The sequence below is a fragment of the Lissotriton helveticus genome, chromosome 5_1 (assembly GCF_964261635.1).
Source record: "Lissotriton helveticus chromosome 5_1, aLisHel1.1, whole genome shotgun sequence".
Classification (NCBI taxonomy): domain Eukaryota; kingdom Metazoa; phylum Chordata; class Amphibia; order Caudata; family Salamandridae; genus Lissotriton; species Lissotriton helveticus.
This window is the reverse complement of record NC_136065.1, coordinates 702,981,670-703,007,315: the sequence shown is the minus strand read 5'-3', so window position 1 is coordinate 703,007,315 and position 25,646 is coordinate 702,981,670.

Genomic DNA, 25,646 nt, shown 5'->3' with positions numbered 1-25,646 from the left:
GTTGATTACGGGATATCGGATGCCTCCGTATTGAAAGTGCGCCTGTCATACGTCTTCTCCCCATATTATAAAATTAAGCCTTATTTACTCCTGTGTTTTAGCCCTTTGGTTTCTGAATTTTTTCTCCCCCCTTTTATATTGTACGGCCTCTGCTTTGTATTGATTGATTATGTGATATTTGCCTGGTGACTCCTGATTGTATTGTACATTGCGGCCGGCCGGATGGGTTGTAGGCCTTGACTTGTCTCTCCTTTTTGATGTCAATAAAGGTTTTCAAAAAAAAAACAAAAAAAAAAAACAATGGACGGATGGATGGAGGAGCATATTGGAGGCGTGTGTGTGGCACAATCTGGGCACTGGGTGTTGTAGTGTCACTAGGGAAGCTGCATCAGGAATGTCTGAACACATGATGGCTGAAGGTGTGAGACACCATGTAAAAGTGGCACACAAAGACAAGGATATTTGCATAGCAGCATGTTACATGTGTATGGAAATGAAGGAGTGTCTGGTTACTCATGGGTCGCTGCAACACATTGGGAAAACAATCAACAAATATGACGGCCACAGGACCAGGCACCAAAAGGCACCAAAAGGCCAAGCGGGGCGCAGGACAAACAGCGTCAGCAAGTGTTGCATGTCCATTGTGGGTATTAAGCTCAAAGAATACATACACAACCATGTATGTCAATCACAATATGGACCAAGACCTATTACAAACACCATACATGTTGAACCCGTACACATAACCACATATGCAGATTCATTGTAAAGTATACCATAGATGACCCATGCAGACTGCCAAGAGATCTGCGGTGACAGTAATGGGGCACAATCTACACTTTTGAAAACATTACATACATAAATGCTGCAATTTTGTTGTGAGGCCATGCTGCTTCAGGCAATGTACATGGCCCGTAGCATTGCTCAGAGGAAAATAACAGACAGACATGCAATGAGTGTACCCTTTGCTACATATGAACCGGCGCTGCTGCTAGATACAAGGAACAAGGCTTAACAACCCAAGCCTCGCGGTACCCGCTTCGCGGGTCCCGCTTCGGTTTCACTTGCCTGACGTTCTTGACTTTCCTGCACCAGCTGTGCTTGTGGGGCGTGCTTGAGGCTGCAGGGCTGCGAGCGTGTACCGGGACTCGCATTCCCAGGAGTCTCGGTGTCAGTGGCCGAGTCACCTGACCCCGCTCTCCCTGACCGCCCCGCCCCACCACCACCCATTGAAAAGGGTCAAGGATTCTCTGCTTCGTGGGACACCCTTTGCTACATATGAACCGGCGCTGCTGCTAGATACAAGGAACAAGGCTTAACAACCCACGCCTCGCGGTACCCGCTTCGCGGGTCCCGCTTCGGTTTCACTTGCCTGACGTTCTTGACTTTCCTGCACCAGCTGTGCTTGTGGGGCATGCTTGAGGCTGCAGGGCTGCGAGCGTGTACCGGGACTCGCATTTCCAGGAGTCCCGGTGTCAGTGGCCGAGTCACCTGGCCCCGCTCTCCCTGACCGCCCCGCCCCGCCCCACCTCCACCCATTGAAAAGGGTCAAGGATTCTCTGCTTCGTGGGACACCCTTTGCTACATATGAACCGGCGCTGCTGCTAGATACAAGGAACAAGGCTTAACAACCCACGCCTCACGGTACCCGCTTCGCGGGTCCCGCTTCGGTTTCACTTGCCTGACGTTCTTGACTTTCCTGCACCAGCTGTGCTTGTGGGGCGTGCTTGAGGCTGCAGGGCTGTGAGCGTGTACCGAAACTCGCATTTCCAGGAGTCCCGGTGTCAGTGGCCGAGTCACCTGGCCCCGCTCTCCCTGACCGCCCCGCCCCACCTCTACCATATGGTCCAATGGCCTTTGGCCTATAAGTACTAGAGTCCTACGCTGCGCGGGAGCGCGCGGGGTAAACCCGGGACAAGGGCGGGACCGTCTGTGGCCGTCCGGGGCCGACGGAGGCTGGGCTGGGCCATCCCCCTTTATATGTGTTCGTGGTTTGTGGTATTGTAACCCTGACTTATTTCATATCCCTCATAATTTTGTATTTTATTGTGTGTGCCCCTAATTTGTATTATCTTATGCTTAAGGGATATTCTTATTAGTTGTAGCTTATTGACATTGCCATAAAGCAACCATGTCCACCCCAGTTTCTAACACTCTACCTAGTTCTGTAGGGGTATCCATTCTTGGCCCACTTGATAAGTACTTTGCCAGAGCCAAAATAGAGGTGGACAGAGAAATTAGTCTTGCGGAAAGGCGTGCTGAACGCAGACTCTCAATTGAATCACTTAAGAAGCGACCACCTACCTTACCGCAGATTGCTAAGACCACTACCATTACAGATTCACCAATTCGAAATGATTCAGATGCTTACTTATTTAGTACAGACAATATTCCCCTTATCTTTCAAGACACCCATATAGTAATAGACGACACTCTAACTCCTCACGATCCAAATACCCTGGAGAGAACCCAAATATCGAACTCCTTGGTGGACTTAAGTACTCCTCTGCCGAGCGAAGCAGCTCCTTTACATAACATAAATGTGCCATCCCCGATATTCACCCCCCTGGTTCCTGATGCCCACTTAACCAACATTTTGGGCAAAAACCTAAAAAAATCTTTATCGACAGGGACCAGTAGTGTTAATCGTTCTCCGCCTAGAAAACGAAGAAGAAAGGGATGGGCAAACAAGGGGGGTAGATTTCCACCTTTTATTACCAGCAATATGTATCCATCTCATAAGAGAATTACAGAGGTAGAGAAGGTTGATACAAACTCTGCCCCTAACTATGAAGGGTTGCTTGAGGGCATTGAAAATCTTCTAAAATCATTAGTAATTCCCCTTATTGAAAGGATTAAAAGGTTGGGGGAGGTCATGGAACAGATCAGGACAGGGAAAAATACAACACCCCAACAGTCACCTAAAAATTCTAGTAAAACAAAGACTACTAATCATCCAGGTCCACAGATTGATACCAGCTCAAAGAACAAAGCCATAGTAGCTAATACACGGACCAGCCGAGTGACTAGTAACACTGCTACAACTGCACTGATTCCAGATAAAGATAAGTCACATTTTGGTGATACAAAATTTGAACATAAGAGGACTGATCCCCCACTTAGGGCCGCTAGAACACTTAAATCCAAAGTTACTAACGTGGCGGATTTACCTCCTGAGTCAGTAAACTATGTTATTATACTCACCGGTGTTCCAACTCTATTAGGTGGAACTACCGAACATAATTCTAGTCTCAGGAATAAGGTGACTCACTGGCTGAGTAAAAACAGACCTCTTCCATCCCATCTTAATGGTGACATCGTCTCTGTGAGACGTTGTAATTGGGTGGGCATTCGACCAAAAGAGACAGACGGGGATGTGATCATAGTTAATTTTAAAGATCACAGATTGGTAACATATATCAGCGACTGGTTCCCGGGAAATGCGAGGGTGGCATATCCACACGGAACCTTAGCTATTTTTACCCAGAAACCCTGATGACGCAATCCAGTATGCCTTCACTGAGATCTGTGCGCCATCCTCTAATCATTAAAAGATCCAATGCACCACCTATACCTGATACATTTTGGAACCAGCCAGCCTCAACTTTTCATGAAACACACGACATAACCGCGTACCAACAAATGCCTACTAATGATCCATCAACGACGCGTAATTACGCACTGAGACAATATCCTGTCTCCAACCAGCGTGCCCATTGTTATGATACCCAGTATGACAACCTTTTGCCCCAGTATAGGGGTGTTAACCGACAACAATATGTGGCTCCCAATAAACACCCCAATTACATTAATCCTAGGGACTACTGGGCTCCCAATAAACACCCCAATAACATTAATCCTAGGGATTACTGGGACATACCACTAGCAAACTTCTTTCACCCCCTGTCCAGTTTGGATGAAAATGAATGACTTTATGTCTCTCATTCTAAAATTAAGGCATGTAATTCTGAGCCGGGGAAGGGTGACATCGATTATAGAAGTAGTAACTTGAAAAGGGATAAATACTTGGTAGGGAGGCAGGAACATACTGGGGGCGATTTTTGTAACGTAATTAAGGACAATTCACTGGAGGTAAATAGCGCCCCTTCGCAAATCCCTAGAAGACCCTATAGGTAGGGAGAACACGGGAACCAGTTCCGAGGCCATTATTGAACATAGTGTCCAGAGCACTATCGGTGGTTCTATTGACAAATTTGATAAACAATGGTCCATTATTTTCTGGAATATAGCCGGTCTTCTGTCAAAATTAGAGAATCCTGACTGGAAGTTATTCATGGACAATAGCGACGTAATCTGCTTACAAGAGACTTGGGTGAAGAGAGATCATCATTTATGTGGTTTCAAAACAGTGTCTACCCCTGCTGTTAGTTCTATACACGGGCGAGCAAAAGGGGGGATATGTACGTACATTTCGAATCGTTTATCTTGTAAAATACAAATGCTCTTTCAGAATTCTTTCTTCCATATTGTGGGGGTTTATTTTGGTGATACGGCTTTTATATTATTGGTTAATTTTTATAATAATATTCCAACAGCCGATCTAGGGACAGTTTTCAAAACCATGATTTTCAAACTCGATAGTATTTTAAACGCTTCAAATAGATTGTATACGATAATTTGGGGTGGGGATTTTAATTGTACCCTTTGTGACAGATCTGGCACAGGAAATTGTGGACTTTCTATGGAAAGCGACGATAATTCATCCCACTTTGAACATTCATTGTTGGGGAATGCCCTAAACGAGATCTTATTCAAATATGACTTAGGGTTCACTAACGAAATATGCCAAAACAAGACCAATTTCTACCCAACTTTCAATGGCAGAGGTTCAATGTCCATTATAGATTTTATACTGGTTTCATCATGTTACAGGGATCGTGTAATTAAATGTAATGTTTTGAATTCTCCTCTGAGTGACCACTTTCCCATCAGGCTAGTACTCAGGGATGCAAGGGTAGCCGTGCAAATTAGAGCTGCTGTTTTTTCTACGGGCATAGACATCCACAGGCAAAATGGATATGCTCTTAAATGGACCAGGGTGGTCCCCGAGGTCTTTTTAAGCGCTCTTGTTAGTACCTGTGGCTCAAATTTTGATGTTTGTCTGGATCACGAATCTGAGGATGCCAAAATTATAACTAATTTCAAAGTAATAATATCAAACATTAAAAAGGGGCTTTGGGTCAATTTTAGGTCCAATAATAAACAAACCAAAGTTAGAGGATGGTTTTCACCGGCCTGTAGTAAGGCATATAAAAAACTTAAATTAGCATTGCAACAGACAACTAGAAACCAACCACTTATAAAGACCCTTCGTAAAGATTATAAGATGGCACTTAAAAACCAAAAACTCCAGCTAAAAAATAAAGCATGGTCCGACATTTTGACGGCCGTAGAATCAAAGGATATGACTTCCTTTTGGAAAGCTATCAACGCTCCCTTTTTTAAAGATAGTACTAAAGCTCGTATAGAGATTGCCATTGATGAAAGGGAATGGGTCAAGCATTTTGAAAAATTATATCACCCTGTACCGGTTAGTACAGACTCTCCCTTAGTGTCCCAGGACATGATCAAACAGTCAGCAGGGTTACAACTTGACTTCACGCTCGAGGAAGTAACTAAGGGCATTAAGTCGAGCCTTAGGGGTAAGGCACCAGGACCCGATGGGGTTCCGGTAGATATTTATAAGAAGGACATTAGCCTCTGGGCCCCGTTACTCACCAGATCTTTCAATGCTGCTATCTCCCAGGGCCTTCTTGACACATGGTTTAAATCAATCATTATCCCAATTTTTAAAAAAGGAGATAGATCTAGCTGTGCCTGCTACCGGCCTATTTCTTTGCTGGATTCTAACATAAAAATTATCAGTAGAGTTATCCTTGATAGACTCCAGAAATGGGCTGAGGAATCCCATATAATCACCGACCTCCAATATGGGTTCCGAGCAGGGGTTGGCACTATCGAGCAAGCTCTAAATCTTTCGATATTAACAGAAAAGTATATAACAGCTAAGAAAGGTAGATTATACTTAACTTTTCTAGATCTTACCTCAGCTTTTGATTTTGTAAACCACAGCAAACTGTGGACTATTTTAACTAACTTGAGTGTAGACCCAAACATTATCTGTTTTTTAAGACAACTATATAGTAAAGCCAGTGCAATGGTCAGATATGGCATGAGAGGTGAATGCACAAGGGAATTTAGCATCAGTAGGGGTGTGAGGCAGGGGTGTGTCCTTGCCTCCTTTTTATTTTCTATATATATTAATAACCTGGAGGCCACACTTTTGCAGGAATGCATTGATATGCCAACTGCCTCAGCCCGTCGGCTACCTGCACTTATCTATGCAGATGACACGGTGCTCATGGCTAGAACCCCGTTAGCAATGCAGACCATGATCTCATCCTTTAGCGCTTTCATGGAGAAATTGGATTTACAGATTAACTGCACAAAGACATTTGCAATGAACTGTGGTGGGAACATTCGCCTGAAGAAAAAAAAAATGTTCATCAAAGGTACCCCTATACACCATACTCCTAGTTTTCCATACTTAGGCATTTTGTTTGATCAAACTGGAAACTGGACGAATGCAATACAGGCAAGAAACCTACTCTTTTCTAAATCGATCGAGGCAGTCAAATCTTTTAGTAAAAAATTGGGCAAAAAACCGGTCAAAGAACTTATTTATATATATAAGTCTAGCTGTGTCCCAGTAGCACTTTATGGGGCTGGCTTAGGGGGAAACTCAGATGTTCATAAATTACAAGTGACTGAAAATGACTTCCTACATTACTTATTGTCTCTCCCTAGGAGCATGTCCAATTACAATTGCCATACTGAACTGGGAATACCATCCCTAGAAGACCTAATCAGAGTACAACCTATTTTATTATGGCATCGTGTTTGGTGTAATGAGAAATGTCATCTAAACAGACTTATATTGAGAGATGTGTTAAAATTTGATGGGGCAAAAGGGATAAAATGGTTTTGTTACATTAAATTAGTCTGTAAGAATATCAAGCATCCAGAGTTTTTTGATGACCCTGAAACTCTTTTAGGGATCACCAGAAAAAACCTCAAAACTTTGTGTTTGGCTTTTTTCCTCGACCAAAGACAAGTAGGTGAATTAACGAAAAAAACTGTGATCTCTCACCAGTCGGCTACTAATGTTAACTCCATTCAACCCTATCTCAAATTACACATGAAAGAACAGGAAAGATTTTTATTAATTAGATTTAGATTTGGAATTCTCTTCAGATCACTAAGTTTACCCGTTATGAATGACTGGGCAAGGGTCTTGCCTAAATGTCCCTGTGATAGTATTTCTGAACAATCAGATATACATATATTATTTTTTTGTAGATTTTATTCGTTATCCAGAAAGAGATGGATTGTGCCCATCTTAAAAGATATGGATGTGAGATTTTGTCGCCCAGCCTTCTTGGCTATTTTGACTTTGGAGGACATTTTCACTGTTTCTTCTATTGTGACTTATCTCAAAAGCGTATTTTATTTGCGTAAAACTATGCTAATGTGAGTTCCATTTACGTTTTTACTTTCTATGAAGTATGCACATCTCTTATCTGTGTATATAATTGTTTTACTCTTGTCTATTTTGTAATGTGATTTTATGTACTTTTATGGCTATGAAATATAGTCGAATAAAGTTTATTGAATTGAATTGAGTGTACCTGTAATGCTGGTGAAACAATCTCCAGGGACTGTCGGTACCTTTGATCCTCGGATTTGTGCGAAGCTCAAAGGGGTCCATCTACAGATAGCCCCTAGGTCTGAGTAGGAATGACAGACTCAAAAGGGAGATCAGGCGAGGGAAGGAGAGGATGGGAACAGCAGGGAGGGAGATCTGAAACAAAGGTAAACAAGCATTACAATGCAACTAGCCTTGGCACAGATTCACATGATACTAAGGACCTATTCTGTAACTGTTACACCTGTGTACATTAACCACAGCCACTGTATCCAATTTGTCTGCACATGTATAGAACTGATGGTACATCACAGTTTTTAACACGGACACATATAAGGTAGCAGAGTTTGTCTCCAAAATGAAGGGGTCTAACGCTCACCAGGCTGATTCAATGCAATTAGAACGATGTGCTCCCAAACTTACTCACAGTGTATGAATGTGGCTCAAAATAATACAGTGAATTGAATGTGTAGCAGTGGTACTCACAATAATCAAATTACTGTAGTCATCCATGGGAATCAGTGAGGCTCATGATTGGAATATACACATCACCTGCTAGAGCCGTACTTAGCTGATGCAACGAGGAAGGGGATTATCTAAACACAAGGAAGCCTAGCAAGAGCCAAGCATTGGCTCATCAAACTGTGCCTTACAATGCCAAACATGACAAGCAGGTGTGAGCAAACTCTACAGAGAGTAATGAGGAACAAACCCAGTAAACCACCCCTACCGTGACCATGATATGCAGCACGGCACAAGACTTGTCTGCAATTAGCGGCAACCGACTGGTGTAACGGAAGTGTTAACATTACCTACACCTCTACGCTCCTATGTCATCAGTTCAACATTCCTGGAATAATGGGAATAGAAATTTAACATAAAGTTACCAAAAAGGCTTGCAATGCAGTGGTCTCCACCGGCACAGATGTTGCGACCTGACAGTGACATTACATACTGGCACAGGGGGCAATGCATCCATACGAACACACTCACTGGACAATTGTCAGAACATGTCGGACCTACAGTGGTCCACACCTTCACAACATGGCAATAGGTAAACCTAACTGTACTGGCCAACAAAATCAATGTGATGAGCCAAACACATCCTGCTGCACACAGTGAGTTTGCAAATCCACACAGAGCCTGTGGTTGTGATGTCACACACAATGTAAACCGGTCACATCCGCAATGTCTCAGGACCATGCTTTACACACATTGATGCATTCCCCAGAGTCATCAATCAACAACAGATGACTGAGAAGAAGGGTGATTGTCCAGTAATGGGAGTGTTGCAACAGGCATCTTGATCCATGTTAATGACACATGTATGGATGCTTCAACAACAAGCACAGTAACAGCTCCCACACATTCCCATAGCATACCAACCCAATTAAATTATGTTAAGATATCTTACCAAAACTGACACTTCCACAGGTCGGTGCATGGAACGGTGATTCGGCACACGTTGCAATCATCATGATCAAAAGCAGGAGAAACAAGATGACACAAACAGACAACAGGCAGAGCAACCTGGGAAAGACAGGCACACAAGGGGACACAATAATATTTGCATACAGACATGGTCATGTGACAAAACATCACAATGTAGTACATATGTACATTACAAAATCACTCATTGCACATATGCGTGTGTCATTACATCATCACTTGTGTGACACATCACAACAAACATCAAAGTTCATTGACATACAGTCAGCTGGACACACAGTATGCAACACATGCCACACCATGCCACAAGCTTGCACACGACTACCAAGTGACTCACCATTAAGAGAAGAAGTTGCGTATGAGCTGACTCCGGATATCCCCCTCCTCCTCTTCATCACTTGCATCGTCCCCAAGCCCTTCATCCTCAACCGGTGGATGTTCCAGCTCATCAGGGTCCAGGATGAGTGGCACGGCCTTCTCAACTGCCATGTTGTGCAGCATGCAGCACACAACGAAGATGTTATAAACCTTGACTGGGGCGTATGGGAGGGATCCGCCGGTCTTATCAAGGCACCGGAATCTGCTCTTCAGGAGTCCAAATGTTCGCTCAATAACATGCCTGGTCTGCCCATGTGCATTGTTGTACCGATGGTCTGCAGCTGTCCTTGGGTTGCGGAGCGGTGTCATGAGCCACGGCATGTTGGGATATCCTGCATCTCCTAAAAATATACAGCGTGTTGAAATGTAGGGTAAAGCAATTTTGTCTGAGCAATTTCAAAAGTTAAACATACAGGACGAACAGAGTATACCCACCAACAAGACATGCCCAATCGTTGCGCAGCTGCAGCATCATCTGTGGTACCCTGCTACGCCTCATGATGAATGCATCATGGCACGATCCTGGAAAACGTGCACAAACATGGGAAATCAGCATGTTAGCAAGACACACCACCAGGGCATTTATTGAGTGGTAATGCTTCCTATTGCGGTAAGCCTGCTCCTGAGCCTCTGGTGGCATCAAAGCCACATGTGTACCATCAATTGACCCAATGACATGTGGCATCCCTCCCAGGGCATAGAATTCACCCTTGACATCTCTCAACTCTTCAGGGTTTGGAAATTTGATGAATTCATCAATGTGCTCCAACATGGCAGATAAGACATCACGTAGTACACGGCTGAACATAGTCTGGGACATACCCCCCACATCTGCAATTGTAAATTGACACGTACCTGTGGCAAAAAAATGTAGGGCTGCCATCACCTTTAGCTTTGGTGTCAGCGCAGTTGGATACCTGTGTCGCGGTTGGAGATGTGGTTCCAGCCTGTCCGTCAAGTCCTGAATCAAATTTCGAGGGAATCTGTATCGTCGGATGCAATCACGTTCCCTCATGCTCTCCAAGTCAGGAAAAGGCCTTGAGAGAGGCGGTGCCCTGCAGGACATATTTTGGAAGAATGCAGAACAATTGTCATCCAAATACTATTCCAATGTACATAGCACATGCAACCTTGCTACTGCACATCAAGGTACTATGGGTTCTGGTGTAAGCAAAACATCCTGGACACATGTGATAGTTTCATGGCATTTTAATAATTACCAAGATACATCTGTAGAAATAGTGATACACTTTACATGCACACAAAAAAAGTGCAGGGCTGCTCTCAGTGAGAAGAGCAAGATAGCACTGTAGTGACACACATCACCAGACCTGCATTAGAAGGTTGTCATCCATACAGACAGCTGACTGCAAGGCACAGACCCAGGTCACATGGAATGTTTATTGGACATATCATGCAACTTGCTAATGAGGTGTGTATGTGACCATGCAAGACCACAGCAATTGTCAAGATGCAGACATGTATGCATGTGGATCATTGATGTATGATGCCATCACACACAAAAAGACCTTGAAAAGGCACATGTGCCATAGTGTGTGTACATGCAAAACCATTTAAGTCAGAACACAGACCCATTACGGATGCACCCGCAGCAGATGAATTACATGGACCCCAAACTTTAAAATCTGCATTAAGAATTACACACACAGTATATTGTTACATAGGGACGTGATTAGAATCAAAATGACTACTGAGAAATTCCCACAGTCCCTGCCATCATGTGACAGGTTCCAGAAGTGATGACTGTGCAATCCCAGTGCTTATGTGCATGACAACATGTGCATGATGATACACATCAAGTGGAAAGTTGATGTGTACCACATAGTGCCCCATCACACATCACATGTATCACCAGGTCATCACACTTCAATTGTGCAACCTGAAATGCTATGCTGTGCTATATCAGTGCCTGCCACACCTAGGGCCTAGCTCATGTCAGTATGCAATGACAAGAACTTGATAGACATCCTTGTGGTAAACGTTATGCTACATCCCTACCATGTGTGTACCTCGTATCACTAGCCATACGTGCCCGTGTACAAAGTACCATCCCCCTGCTTTGACTCCAGCTTGTGAAACGCACTGTGTAAAACTCACCGTACACCTGCATTCACATGGGCGTGTGAAACGCACTGTGTATAACGCATCGTACCCACAGAGTGCGTGCGTGCGTGTGTGCGGGATGTTCCACCATTGTAATGGTGCGATACGTGAGCGAGGCGTACCCCCAGAGTGCGTGCATGTGTGCGGGATGTTTCACTATTGTAATGGTGCCATACGTATGCGAGGCGTGCCCCCAGAGTACGTGCGTGTGTGCGGGATGTTTCACCATTGTAATAGTGCCATACGCGAGCGAGGCCTACCCCCAGAGTGCGGGCGTGTGTGCAGGACGTTTCACCATTGTAATGGTGCCATACGTGAGCGAGGCGTACCCCCAGAGTGCGTGCGTGTGTGCGGGACGTTTCACCATTGTAATGGTGCCATACGCGAGCGAGGCGTACCCCCAGAATGCGTGCGTGTGTGCGGCACATTTTACCATTGTAATGGTGCCATACGCGAGCGAGGCGTACCCCCAGAGTGCAAGCATGTGTGCGGGACGTTTCACCATTGTAATGGTGCCATACGCGAGTGAGGCATACCCCGAGAGTGCGTGCTTGTGTGCGGGACGTTTCACCATTGTAATTGTGCCATATGCGAGCGAGGCGTTCCCCCAGAGTGCGTGCGTGTGTGCGGGACGTTTCACCATTGTAATGGTGCCATACGCGAGCGAGGCGTACCCCCAGAGTGCGGGCGTGTGTGCGGGACATTTCACCATTTTAATGGTGCCATGCGCGAGCGGACCGTACCACGCCATTGCGTGTGTGTGTGCGCATCGTTTCACTATTGAATATGTGGCATTCGCGACGAGAAATGCACCGTACTTGTATGGGGATCCCAGGAAATACATGGGCAACACCTAGGGGACGAGTAGAATGCACAGTATGCAGGTTAGTTGTCAAGGAAACGGAGATTTGAGTGGTGTGTGCTACAGGTGTCCTACAAAATTCAGTTGGGCAAAACTATACAATGTTGCAAAAGTTGTTGTTGAGCTAAAGCTCAATTTTTAAACCATGCAAATGTGTGTCTAGGCCTTATGTGGAATGGGATTGGATGAAACATAGGATGCTAAGTAATCTGGCCTATCACACTGTACTCATGATACTGAAAGCCCCTCAGCAGCACTAATTTAAGGCTGCATATGTCTGGGAGAGGGCACTTGCCTGCACAACATTGGAGTGGACCACACTGCTGCTGTCTCTGCATTCCCTGGACTCTGATTTTGCTGACCATGGAGAGGGCACCTGCATTCAGTGAGGAGGAGAACCAGGCCCTGCTGGATTCCTTCCTACCAAAGTACAGCAAGCTGTATGGGAGACCAGGGGAGCAGGTTAGTGATGACTGCACTACCTAGGACTGTGCACCTGTTGTGTGTGTGTCACTACAGCCATTGTGTATTTGTGGAACAGACATGCAATGTGGTTTGGCATTGAGTGCCGGGTGTGTACATTGTGTTATCTCCCATGCAGTGAATGATGTAGTTAAATAGTGTTCACTGCTTACCTGCATTGTGCTAAGTGTGACATTCAATGCAATGTGAATCACACATTCTGCTGTGCCACACCTTGCATGTTTTATTGCCATGATTTACTGAGGTGTAACAGTGTTCCCCCCAGAGTTACAGAAGAATGTACTCGAAGAGTGTGAATGTTCGTTGTCACCTGGCAAAGTGTGTATGTGATATCTTGCAACACAGCTGCAGGGCGTATGCCACAGCTGTAGCCATATGATGTGACAAGTACACAGTGTCGTGCGCATGACTTGGACAGTTAGCATGACGCCTGTGTCACATCTTTGTCAAGTGTGACATGTGCAAAGTGAGGGTTGTATACACAGTTGACACTGACAAGCAAATGTTCTGTGCCAGGGTGTGTATGTGTGGTCTGCTGAGGGTTCTTAGGTGTAGTGGGAAATGTGACAGCATGCCACGTGCTGCCCACCACCCTGCAGTTGCATGTCTTGTGCAGTGTGTGCCATGCTCAGTGAGTGGTTTGCACCCCTTATGGCATCTGTTGCCTTTCAAAGACATGTAGTGCATTCGTGTTTGGTCACAGGCCACTTTCACATGGACAATGATGCAAGTCCTGTCAGCATCCTATGCCCTGTTGTAATAGTCTATGCGGTGCAAGTGTGTGTCTTTGGGACATGGAGCAGGTGTAGTGATGTTGTTTCACTTTGCCTTCCTGACAGGCAACTGCCAATGAGAAGGGGATATCTGGTTGGACATTGCCAAGGCTGTCAGGTCTGTGGGGGGCCCTCGGCGAAAGCTGATGAACATCAGAAAGAGGAGGCAGGACATCCGGTGCTGGACCCGGCGTACCGCCCGGGTCCAGCTCAAGCTTGAAGCTCCACGCCGGCATGGCGGCCGCCGTCACCTCACCCCCGACATGCTCCGGGTCCTGGAAGTGGTTTTTCCGGACCTCCACAGGCAGTTGCAGGAGGGACAGCAGCAAGGAGGGGGTAGGTACATGTGTGTTTGTTGTCTTGTGTGTCACATGCTACCTGCGGTGCTCTGAAGCCTGGTAACACTCCCACATTTGGGGGGGTCTGGTCAGACAGGCAATTTATGCATTGTAGTTTCAATTCCCCATATTCAGCTGATGGTCTTTTACATCCCTTCCCCTCATCAACATGTGTCCCCTGCTTTGTGTAATTTTACTTTGCACATGTACTCCTAGGGGGCAAGGTATGAGTATGCACATTGCTTAGCACATCATCATGTTGGAGGGAGGTCTATAACACGTGTTGGTCCCTTAGCTCTTCCACGACCTGTGCACTGTGTTTTGCCTTCATGATTTTGGGCACTGATCATGAGTCTCAACCTGGAGTGGCATTTGTCCCTGGCATACTTTGTATTAATCATGTTTCTGCTACATGTGCACACTGACCATGTATACAAAATTTGGCTTGTGCATACTCACACTGGCCAGTGCCTGTGTGCCTATTCACACAAATATGTAGCTGGTGGTTTGTGACTAATATGGATGGACAGCCACAAGAGGTGACCTTGGGTTTAATCAAATTGCTGCTCAGTTATTGATGACCTGATTCTGAGTTTACACTTCTTGAGCTGTATCACTGATATTGATGGAGTGATGGGGGTGTTGTGCAGGAGAGCTGTGATGGGCCTGCCTGTTTAGCCTTGACAGTGGTGAGCTGTGTATGCAATTTCTGATGTGAATTCATCACTATGCACTATGCACGTGATGCTGGACAATGCTGTCATTGGGGGCTTTACAGGCTATGTTGTTATCTCACAGAGATGTTTGTTCCTCATAGATTTGTGCAACATGTATGTATTGGTGGTGCAATGCTGTTTTGTCTTGGTGTGCACACTACAGTGTTCACATTTTCCATGTGGCTGAGGGTGTGTCAACAATGCAGCAATTATTTTTATATACACAATTGCAGCCACATTAACGTAGGCATTGTCAGGATTTTGGACATGTGGGCATCTTCACTTCACAGCCAGTGTGTTTTATGTACTACCAACTGTATGATCTGCTGATAGATGCCCCTGTGAGGAGTGTCACAAAAGGGGGTGGTGATGGAGGCAGCATCTGTACCAATCATACACTCACACCCAGTCAACAGGTCAGGGTTTTATCCATCTCCGTTATGTTGCCGACTCTGCACCCCAAATCCAAAAAATGGTCATGTGCAAATCAGTCTGACCTTGTACGTCATGGGAACAGTACAGCCAGATATACCAAAACATGCCTTGCCTGGACTGGAAACAAGCTTCCTGGGACCGCTTTCTGGCATTACAGCCATCTTAAGCCATGCTTGCTTGAATACAGATCTGGTTTTCACGTAAGCCTGGCTGAAGACGGCTGTGATGCCAGTGATCAGTCCTAGAAAGCTTGTTTCCAGTCCTGGGATGGCATTACTTGCCAGTTCGGCCAGGACTGTTCCCATGTGGCACAGGGTCAGACTGATTTGAACATGACCATGTCTGTATTGGTGTGGTAGAGTGTGCAACAGAACGGTGATGGAAACAACCAGATCTGTTGACATACAGTGGCTCATCATTGTGACTCTCATTCAAGTTGTGGCCTGGTCTGTTACTTGTATCTTTGTATCCAAGGAGCATTGTGTCTATTACAACTGCACTGTACTAGTTTTAAATATGTGCAGAGTTATGTGGCATGTTACTCATGATGCATGCCACAAATTGAAATGTGCCCAAATGATTTTGTGCTCATGTGTCTGATGTGTACAGGTGACTGATATATTTTTTGGCTTTCTCCTTGCCCACAGCATCATCAACCGAAATGGGAGGAGACACAAGCACAGACCAGGCAGAGGGACCCAGCCACAGTGCCACCTGCTTTGAGGAGTCAGAGGGAGGCAGTGGCACAGAGGGTGAGGGGAGTCAGGCGGCCGGACCCATGGAGCAAGACACTTCATATCATGCGGACAGCTCGGCTTCAGACTCCCAGGAGGAGGGGGAATACGCAGCAACTGCATCTGCCACCACTATGTCTGTCCCCTCCTCCTCCACACCCATCTCCACCCTCCCAGTTGGTAGGGTCCCTTTGGTCCGTGCTGCCCCCCGTGTCTCCTTCGTCCCCGGCACCGCTGCCCCTGCCCCTGTCTCCCCTGATGCCCTCAGTGCCGAGTCTGTGGACCTACTCCGGCAGATTCCCGTTGGTCAGACGTCCATGCTGACCGACCTCCATGGACAAACACATATCTTGACACAGTTGTTGTCATTCATGGAGGGCATGTCATCTGACATGTCTGATCAACGTCGGAGTTTGTCGTCCATAGACTCTACACTGATGGCAGCACTTGCCCTCCTGCAGCGTCCCATCCCCCCCTCCTTCAGGTCCATCCACATCCCCCTCTCCCATACCTGTCCACCATACACGCAGGCGCACCAGATCACACACCCCACCCGAGACACCCAGCACACCCACACGGAAGTCAAAGTGCAGATCTCCAGGCACCCAATCTCAGGGGGATGTAGGCACACCCACACGGAGAGGGGACAGACATCACACACACAGCCACACACATATTCCACCAGACGCAGAGCCCTCTACCTACACTCTCTTTTCGTCCCCGGCTGCAGGTGGTAGTCTGTCGGAGCTGGCAGCTGTGTGCAGCAGTTTATATGAAACCACCTGTGCTGCTGCACTCCCCACTGAGGCTGATTCCTCCCCCCCTGCACCCACAACACCTACCCTTCCCTCTACTGTCCCTGTGGTGCCAGTCCCTGTCCCTGATGATGCCCCCCACGGGTCACCAACCCTTTGATTCTTCAATGTTCTGGCAAGTTTGGGGTTGTGGTACTCCTCTATGTCCCCAAACAGGATTAATTTTGTGGACTGGCCATTGGCCTTGTTACATCCTGGACACATCTGCATATTGTTTTTGCTTTTGAGCTGAATAAAGCATTTTATTTGTCTTTCTGAAAACTGGCATTTCAGGTACTTGCTTTGGGGGCTGGCTGTCTAGGAATTATTGTCATGTTAATGTGTATGGAATGTGAAAGATGTCTATTTCATGATGGTGATCATTTGGACCATGGTATCTATGTACCATCACAATGTTGCAGCAATTACTCTTTGTTTGTGTGTGTTCAGTTTGCATACAGACATAGTCCCAAAGAGTGCCCTTTCCTGAGTGACACATGAGATCTTCACTACAGACATTTGCACAATTGTTGTGATGACTTTTGTGTATATTTCCTCTATATTTGTACATTCCCTTCAGCAGTGGCCATACGTGCTCACAAATGAGTTCTGAGCATTGGTCTGTGCCATCCCTGCTACTCACTGTGCTTGGGTTTGTAGTATGTAGTGATGCCTTCAGGGAAACAATATACTTTTTTCACACTATGCATGAAAATGTTATCAGCCTTGATCTTATGTTTCTAATTGTAATGCCGGGAATTTGTGCACACGACTCACATTTAGGTGCTTTGTATCTAAGGGTTTTCAACCCTGTTCCTTCCATGAGGGAGGACATGTTTCACCACCTGGACATTCACATCATGGATGGGAGGTACATGACACTTCATTTGTCCATTTGTGCTTTATTTGTTTTGCGGGCTTTTATATGACTAGACACAATTGAGTCATGATGGAGGGGTGTGTGGGTGACTGCAATCTCCATGGGTGGATATGCATGTGGGATCTGACAAAACACCCACATGTGGTGTGTCACGGAGTGTATGACAGGATACCACCCTCCGTGGAGTAGGTCAATGCTGTGAGTGATGTGTTGATATACAACTATCATGAGTGTAACAGGTTAGGGATGTACACATACAGGCTTGTAGTTTTTGGATGATGGTGGAAATGCACACCCCTATGTCTGGGCACTGCTGGGAGTCCTACGCACACACCCCTCCTATGTCTGGGCACTGCTGGGAGTCCTATCCACCCAATCCTGTCATGTATGGGTACTGCTGGGAGTCATACCCAACAACCACTCCTATGTCTGGGCACTGCTGGGAGTCCTACGCACACACTCCTCCTATGTCTGGGCACTGCTGGCAGTCCTACAGACACCACCCTCCTATGTCTGGGCACTGCTGGGAGTCCTACGCACGCACTCCTCCTATGTCTGGGCACTGCTGGCAGTCCTACAGACACCACCCTCCTATGTCTGGGCACTGCTGGGAGTCCTACGCACATTCTCCTCTGTCTGGGCACTGCTGGCAGTCCTACGCACACCCCCCTCCTATGTCTGGGCACTGCTGGGAGTCCTACGCACACACTTCCTATGTCTGGGCACTGCTGGCAGTCCTACGCACACCCCCCTCCTATGTCTGGGTACTGCTGAGAGTCATACCCACCCACCCCTGTCATGTCTGGGCACTGCTGGGAGTCCTCTGCACACACCCCTCCTATGTCTGGGCACTGCTGGGAGTCCTATCCACCCACCCCTGTCATATCTGGGCACTGCTGGGAGTCATATCCAGCCTCCCCTCCTATGTCTGGGCACTGCTGGGAGTCCTACGCACACACTCCTCCTATGTCTGGGCACTGCTGGCATTCCTACGCACACCCCCTCCTATGTCTGGGCACTGCTGGGAGTCCTACGCACACACTCCTCCTATGTCTGGGCACTGCTGGCATTCCTACGCACACCCCCTCCTATGTATGGGCACTGCTGGGAGTCCTACGCACACACTCCTCCTATGTCTGGGCACTGCTGGCAGTCCTATGCACACACCCCCCCCATGTCTGGGCACTGCTGGGAGTCATATCCACCCACCTCTGTCATGTCTGGGCACTGCTGGCAGTCCTACGCACACCCCCTGCTATGTCTGGGCACAGCTGGGAGTCCTATGCACACCCCCCTCCTATGTCTGGGCACTGCTGGGAGTCATATCCACCCAACCCTGTCATGTCTGGGCACTGCTGGGAGTCCTGTGCACACCCCATCCTATGTCTGGGCACTGCTGGGAGTCCTATCCACCCACCCCTGTCATGTCTGGGCACTGCTAGGAGTCATATCCAGCCACCCCTCCTATGTCTGGGCACTGCTGGGAGTCCTACGCACACACTCCTCCTATGTCTGGGCACTGCTGGCAGTCCTACGCACACCCCCTCCTATGTCTGGGCACTGCTGGGAGTCCTACGCACACACTCTACCTATGTCTGGGCACTGCTGGCAGTCCTACGCACACACCCTCCTATGTCTGGGCACTGCTGGGAGTCATATCCACCCACCCCTGTCATGTCTGGGCACTGCTGGCAGTCCTACGCATACCCCCCTCCTATGTCTGGGCACTGCTGGCAGTCCCACGCACACCCCCCTCTTATGTCTGGGCACTGCTGGGAGTCATATCCACCCACCCCTGTCATGTCTGGGCACTGCTGGCAGTCCTTTGCACACCCTCCTCCTATGTCTGGGCACTGCTGGGAGTCCTACGCACACACTCCTATGTCTGGGCACTGCTGGCAGTCCTACGCACACCCCCCTCCTTTGTCTGGGCACTGCTGGGAGTCCTACGCACACACCTCCTATGTCTGGGCACTGCTGGCAGTCCTAGGCACACCCCCTCCTATGTCTGGGCACTGCTGGGAGTCATATCCACCCACCCCTGTCATGTCTGGGCACTGCTGGCAGTCCTTTGCACACCCTCCTCCTATGTCTGGGCACTGCTGGGAGTCCTACGCACACACTCCTCCTATGTCTGGGCACTGCTGGCAGTCCTACGCACACCCCCCTCCTATGTCTGGGCACTGCTGGGAGTCCTACGCACACACCTCCTATGTCTGGGCACTGCTGGTAGTCCTACGCACACCCCCCTCCTATGTCTGGGTACTGCTGGGAGTCATATCCACCCACCCCTGTCATGTCTGGGCACTGCTGGGAGTCCTTTTCACACCCTCCTCCTATGTCTGGGCACTGCTGGGAGTCCTACGCACACACTCCTCCTATGTCTGGGCACTGCTGGCAGTCCTACGCACACCCACCTCCTATGTCTGGGCACTGCTGGGAGTCATATCCACCCACCCCTGTCATGTCTGGGCACTGCTGGCAGTCCTACGCACACACCCCTCCTATATCTGGGCACTGCTGGGAGTCCTACGCACACACTCCTCCTATGTCTGGGCACTGCTGGTAGTCCTATGCACACCCTCCTCCTATGTCTGGACACTGCTGGGAGTCATATCCACCTACCCCTGTCATGTCTGGGCACTGCTGGCAGTCCTACGCACACACCCCTCCTATGTCTGGGCACTGCTGGGAGTCCTATGCACACCCCCCTCCTATGTCTGGGCACTGCTGGGAGTCATATCCAACCACCCATGTCATGTCTGGGCACTGCTGGCAGTCCTACGCATACCCCCCTCCTATGTCTGGGCACTGCTGGGAGTCCTACGCACACACTCCTCCTATGTCTGAGCACTGCTGGCAGTCCCACGCACACCACCCTCCTATGTCTGGGCACTGCTGGGAGTCATATCCACCCACCCCTGTCATGTCTGGGCACTGCTGGGAGTCCTACGCACACCCCCTCCTATGTCTGGGCACTTCTGGGAGTCATAGCCACCCACCCCTGTCATGTCTGGGCACTGCTGGCAGTCCTTTGCACACCCTCCTGCTATGTCTGGGCACTGCTGGGAGTCCTACGCACACACTCCTCCTATGTCTGGGCACTGCTGGTAGTCATACACACATACTCCTCCTATGTCTGGGCACTGCTGGGAGTCCTATGCACACCCCCCTCCTATGTCTGGGCACTGCTGGGAGTCCTACGCACACACTCCTCCTATGTCTGGGCACTGCTGGGAGTCATATCCACATACCCCTGTCATGTCTGGGCACTGCTGGGAGTCCTACTCACACCCTCCTCCTATGTCTGGGCACTGCTGGGAATCCTATGCACACCCCTTCCTATGTCTGGGCACTGCTGGGAGTCCTGTGCACACCCCCCTCCTATATCTGGGCACTGCTGGGAGTCATATCCAGCCACCCCTCCTATGTCTGGGCACTGCTGGGAGTCCTACGCACACCCTCCTCCTATGTCTGGGCACTGCTGGGAGCCCTATCCACCCACCCCTGTCATGTCTGGGCACTGCTGGCAGTCCCACGCACACCACCCTCCTATGTCTGGGCACTGCTGGGAGTCATATCCACCCACCCCTGTCATGTCTGGGCACTGCTGGGAGTCCTACGCACACCCCCTCCTATGTCTGGGCACTTCTGGGAGTCATAGCCACCCACCCCTGTCATGTCTGGGCACTGCTGGCAGTCCTTTGCACACCCTCCTGCTATGTCTGGGCACTGCTGGGAGTCCTACGCACACACTCCTCCTATGTCTGGGCACTGCTGGTAGTCATACACACATACTCCTCCTATGTCTGGGCACTGCTGGGAGTCCTACGCACACACTCCTCCTATGTCTGGGCACTGCTGGGAGTCATATCCACATACCCCTGTCATGTCTGGGCACTGCTGGGAGTCCTACTCACACCCTCCTCCTATGTCTGGGCACTGCTGGGAATCCTATGCACACCCCCTCCTATGTCTGGGCACTGCTGGGAGTCCTGTGCACACCCCCCTCCTATATCTGGGCACTGCTGGGAGTCATATCCAGCCACCCCTCCTATGTCTGGGCACTGCTGGGAGTCCTACGCACACCCTCCTCCTATGTCTGGGCACTGCTGGGAGTCCTATCCACCCACCCCTGTCATGTCTGGGCACTGCTGGGAGTCATATCCAGCCATCCCTCAGATGTGAGCAACGTACCCCAACTTTAATGTTGTGTGTGCGGCTCGTATCACTATTGCAAAGATGATATACACAAGCGTGTATATCATCTTTGCAATAGTGATACGAGCGTGTGACGCACCGCCCCCAACATTAATGTCATGTGTGCGGCTCGTATCACTGTTGCAATGGTGACATTCGCGAGTATGTGACGCACCGTCCCCCAACATTAATGTCGTGTGTGCGGCTCGTATCACTATTGCAATGGTGACATTCGTGAGCGTGTGACACACCCTACCCCAACATTGATGGCGTGTGTGCGGCTCGTATCACTCTTGCAATGGTGATATACGCGAGCGTGTGACGCACCATACATGTACACTTCCGTTGTTGTGGTACATTGTACTCATCGTCTGCGCCGTCGTCGGTTTCTGGTTCATGGCTTGTCTATCGCGTACCGTGGTGCAGTTCGGACCGGACTCAGCTTTTACGGTAGTTTTCAGCTCCCGTGGCAATAGGGTCGTACGGAGTGTCGCCGAGACGAATCGTACTTGCTGGGCCGGAAACTGATGCCTGTTTACGGACGGACGGCACGTACTGCGTGACCCGGATATGAATCATATGTGTTTTTGGTTCGTATGGTGTTTGGTACAATTCGTACGTAGATATGCTTTGTGTTAGGATCGTACTAAATCGTACGTACGGGTACGTTGTAGGTGTACGAATCATACGGGAAAGCCCTCCGAACGGCGAAACGTAGGGGATTTTACCAGATCGGAATTGGCCCCATAATGTATAGGCTTCTATTTAGGTTTGTCAGATTATAATATGGATAGCACATTGCATGTACACTTAAAAACAACAATCTTTATAAGCACATATACCTCACTCAGATATTCAAAGTACATATCTTACATATTAAGCACTTAGCACCCTGCGCTACGGCCTACCTAGCAGTCCCATGACATGTTTCAGAAAATGTACCAGTATCTGAGTATCTATTTTGAAAGTGCTAGAAATAAGAATGTATATAGCTTACTAAATACCTCAGTGCCTATATTATGAATTAGAAACATATATATAACTACCGTTAATACAGCTTAATATATATATATGTACATTGTGAGTATCTTAGTGAATATATAAGTGCTTCTTTTGATATATCAGTGGGTGAGAGAGACCTTCTATGCTTTACAAACATGTATGCCACGTGCATCATAGGTGCTATACTTTATATAGAGCCTGCCATAACTGTGCCTACAAATTATATTTCATATGTCTATCTGCATATAATTAAATAACATAACTCATCATGTATGCACACACAAATCTATACTGTAATTATCCAACACCTACACTAAAGAGTATGTAACACATATCTATCAACTTTGACAAATTCATAGTTCAAATAGATCTACAGTGCATAGTTTCCTCTTTTGAATTCTGAGTGTTCTGGTCTTACTTTATAATGGAACAAATATGGCTACAGCTACCAGAATACAAATAAACACATTTGTTGGAAGAAACACATCATATATACACATATAAAACTTTGATATTTTATACTACTTAACTGCATGTAGGTTTAACCATTAGTGTTCAGTCTTTTCTTCTACCACTTACAAAATGGAGTAAGGCAATTCAACTGCAAAATTGCTCTCCATTGAAACACATTCTAAACGAACTTCACAGGCACCGAATCTGCACCTGAGACAAACTATGTCTTAGTTACCTTTTAATAGATAGATAAAAATGCTTACAATTTCAATTATATATCATCCTTCTTTTATTACAATATGACATAATTGTACCTAATTAATACATTTCTTTACTTACAAAGAAATGTAATTAACATACCAGAATATTGAGTTTGTTGGTAAAATCGATTTTTTCTTTTATTAGATAGATACAATATTTTGTTTGTAAAAACTTAGCACAAGAATGGCATACCACTCTCATACAAAGCAACCATAAATGGTAACCTTCTGAACTTTCCATTGCCTGGTACTGCAAAACACACTCCTTTTATATTCAATTGTTGTAACTGCATTTCTAAATGGTTACTGCCTGTTAACCCTTTCACTTCTTGTTAGAGGTATCCCAAAATGTATGCCTTTGTGTCAATACTTATGAAGTAATCGCGATCAACGCAATGAATTTACAAAACAAAAGGAAGTCGGAATACCTACTTTCCTTAATACTTTTAGATTTTTATCACTATACTTTTTTGCAAAATCCTCACTAGTTAATCTCTCATACCTCATAAAACAATGAACCTAAAACTCTTCAATTAAAAAAAAACAATATCTGCTGCTTGAACACCCTGCCCCATTACACTCTCTGCTGATTCTCCATAGAAACCCACTAGAACCAGGAGGTCAAAGGTTCACAGCACACTCCAGAAGGGCATTATTAGTTAAAAAATGAACTACAGCAGGTGTGGTTTACTGCACATACTGTAAAGCATATCAAACTCTCTATTTTTCTTTCTATTTTCCAGAGCCCATCAAACATCTATTTACTTATCATTTCCAAAAGCGACCTACTATTTTTCACCTGCATATTCCCTGCACCCAATCAAATCTTTAGTTTTTTTTAAACCACCAGAGCACATACATTTTTACTATCGTTCATGGTACCAACTGTGATATTCAGCTCCAGACCTGTCCTGTGTGATACTCCTCCTCCCTACAAAATGCTTAGACTTTGGATTGTGGACCATAGTTATGTCTATTGGGCTGCTGAGGCTGCAAGAAAGAGAAGTATAAAAGGGACTTAAGTTTGGCTAATGTGGACTTTACTTGGATTGGGCAGAGAAGATTAAGTTCTCATCAACTCAAGGCCACTTCTTTTTGGGACAAAAGAGCTCGTATTCTGCACATGCCATTGAACTCCGCTGTCAAGGTTGGGATGCACGGCCAGATGGAAACATCCCCGTTCCCATGCGTGGGTGGGTAAAGCATATTTTTGCAGCAAACCACACGTTCAGTTACTGTTACCACATAAGCAACACCTTTAATTAACCCGCAACAATCCTCATTATTTAAAAGTAAATAACTTCCGTTCCCCAGTAAGGTAAAAGTTGGGATGATTCCTGGAACTGGCGTCCCTTTCAAAACACAGGCTAAGTTTGGCCGGTCCTGGTTACAAGAACCGTGCAATTGTATGTGCCTACACATTAATGAGTGATCTGGTGTCTCTGTACACTCCTCCCCATTCAGATAAACTTCCTGTCTGTCTTTTAAACATCTGTAAGTAAATGGGAGGGACCAGACTTCATGGAGAAAGCCACTACCTAAGGGTTCATATCGACCTATGGCAACATATCGCATACAATTAGTAAACTTATACAAAGCAAATGGTAATGTTATCAAACCGTGGATAAGCCACGTTGCAGCAGTGGCCTGTGCCACAGAAAAAGGCAAGGATTCTAATCTCTCAATATGTAACATAGAAAAAGACACATCTCGCATGGAAAGCAAGCGCTGCTTGTCAGTCAAATTAAAAGGGGCAAAGAGAGAGGAAACATTCATGTAGGTCCATGGCACCTTGCCAGATTTCAACGTCTGTAGGGTCCAAGCAAATTGCATGATAGAACGCAATTGATTTTGACCATGGTATAATGCAGACACCTCATCCTGTACAATATCCACCACAGAGGACACAATATTATCTAACGTGTAAATGCGGGAAGAAAGCATGTTAATACTATTATCAACTACTGCAAGCACCTGCACAAGATCAGCTTGATCAATTGCTCTAAGGCGAGTCGCCGCCTCAGCCTGTGATGTCTTTC